The sequence below is a fragment of the Oratosquilla oratoria genome, chromosome 2, assembly GCF_046742065.1.
Source record: "Oratosquilla oratoria isolate Oo_2021 chromosome 2, ASM4674206v1, whole genome shotgun sequence".
Taxonomy (NCBI): Eukaryota; Metazoa; Arthropoda; class Malacostraca; order Stomatopoda; family Squillidae; genus Oratosquilla; species Oratosquilla oratoria.
Window position 1 is genome coordinate 88012364 of NC_134778.1, and position 2500 is coordinate 88014863.

At 39.7% G+C, this 2500-nt stretch overlaps 1 protein-coding gene across 4 annotated transcripts in view; it reads right to left on the bottom strand.

Annotated features, from left to right (window-relative positions):
- LOC143040997 (uncharacterized) overlaps positions 1-2500 on the bottom strand; it is a 637849-nt gene that overhangs the window by 256724 nt on the left and 378625 nt on the right. The window lies entirely within an intron of this gene.

Sequence of the window (2500 nt, forward strand, 5' to 3'; positions counted from 1 at the left end):
GGATGAAATGGGTGGGAGTGTTTTTATGCCTTTCCTTTTGTGGCTACCTCCCTTGGAAGGGGGAAAAAGCCTTGGTATATAAAAAAAAAAATAATAATTATTATTATTATTATTATTATTATTATTATTATTATTATTATTATTATTATTATTATTATTATTATCATTATTATTATTATCATTATTATTATTATTACATATTTGGGGGTGTTATCGACAATACCAGAAGTCATGTACATTTTTTCCCTAAATTCAAGAACATTTTTCCCTGTCAAATTTTCCCCATAAACCATCACCATTTCCCCCCCGAAGTCTTGCACAACTTTTCCCCTATGTCAAGAAGAGTTCCCTCTGTGCCCTATTTTTCCCGATAAATCGTGTATATTTAACCCGAAGTCATGGAACTTTTCCCCTATCTCAGGGACATTTTCGCCCTATGTCCTATTTCTACCCTAGATCGTGACCATATTCCCAATGACTACTATTCTAAAGAGTCAAAGCGATATTTCCCTGTGTTATGACCATTCTACCCTAAATCTTGCAGACTCTTCCCTCAGTCAAACTCATTTTTCCTTATATCTTATTCATCTTCCTTGAGTGTCAATCTTTCAGAAAGTAGTGTTCATTATTCTTTTTACAAACTAATTTTTTAAGGATGACAAATTTGCTATAAGTGATATCTAATTTGTAAATTCTTATGTTATCAGTATTAGTAAATTAGCTCTACTTCTAATAGATACGAAGAAGTCTGTTACGATCGTAGGACTTGTTCAGGTCGTAAATGTACGACCTCAAATTAATATGTGATACCCATAACTCCATTCACGTAATATATATATATATATATATATTTATATATATATATATATATATATATATATATATATATATATATATATATATATATATATATATATCTATGATGGTGAACTTACAAGAGGTAACTACTCAAAATTGAGGGGGTATTTTGGTGAAAACACTGGCGAGATTACCTTGTATTTGCATCCCCCGTCTGGATGATTAACTACATAATCTTCATGCTTTTAGTATCCTAGGGATCTCGGTGACACCCCTATGGACCAGAGGCACGGGGCATGTTATGAGCAGAGACTGAGCTCCATTAATATCCTTATAATTTTATTTCAACTTTTAATATCATTCTCTCCTGCTTCACTCCTTTAACTCTCTCTCCTTTCCCACCTCCCCGACTCCACCTCTGTTGATGCAATATTGTCCCCCATGGACAGAAGCGCTGTTTATTGCTGACAAAATACCAATTGTGTTAGTATTTGAAAATGAAAGAGGAAATGACTGTGCCATTCAATTTGCCATACGGATTTCATAAACAGAGAGAGAGGGAATGGGAGAGAGGGAGAGAGGGAGAGAGAGAGAGAGAGAGAGAGAGAGAGAGAGAGAGAGAGAGAGAGAGAGAGAGAGAGAGAGAGAGAGAGAGAGAGAGTGAGTGAGTGAGTGAGTGAGTGAGTGAGTGAGTGAGTGAGTGAGTGAGTGAGTGAGTGAGTGAGTGAGTGAGTGAGTGAGTGAGTGAGTGAGTAGGTGAGTGAGTGAGTGAGTGAGTGAGTGAGTGAGTGAGTGAGTGAGTGAATGAGTGAGTGAATGAGTGAGTGAGTGAGTGAGTGAGTGAGTGAGTGAGTGAGTGAGTGAGTGAGTAAAAGAGAGTGAGAGAAAGAGAGTGAGTGAGAGAAAGAGAGTGAGTGAGTGAGCGAGTGAGTGAGTGAATGAGTGAGTGAGTGAGTGAGTGAGTGAGTGAGTGAGTGAGTGAGTGAGTGAGTGAGTGAGTGAATGAGTGAGTGAGTGAGTGAGTGAGTGCGTGAGAGACAGAGAGAGGGACAGAGAGATTGATAGACAGAGAAAGAGAGCGCAGCAGAGACAAAGGGCGAGGGGGAGAGAGAGAGAGAGAGAGAGAGAGAGAGAGAGAGAGAGAGAGAGAGAGAGAGAGAGAGAGAGAGAGAGAGAGAGAGAGAGAGAGAGAGAGAGAGAGAGAGAGAGAGAGAGAGAGAGAGAGAGAGAGAGAGAGAGAGAGAGAGAGAGAGAGAGAGAGAGAGAGAGAGAGAGAGAGAGAGAGAGAGAGAGAGAGAGAGAGAGAGAGAGAGAGAGAGAGAGAGAGAGAGAGAGAGAGAGAGAGAGAGAGAGAGAGAGAGAGAGAGAGAGAGAGAGAGAGAGAGAGAGAGAGAGAGAGAGAGAGAGAGAGAGAGAGAGAGAGAGAGAGAGAGAGAGAGAGAGAGAGAGAGAGAGAGAGTGAGAGAGAGAGAAGAGAGGGAGTAGAAAAAGTTTAAGGCTTTTTATTGTGGTATCACATAATCATACGCAGGTAAAACAGTCGTCAGGTTTACTTTACCAAATTAGCAATATGTTTTATCATTGTTTTCTAAAAATATAAAACATACCTGTATATACTAAAGGGACATATTCGCCAAATCAAGGCGCACACCCATCCCACATCCATCCAAAACCCACTCATTGTCCCCCAACCCCATCTTAG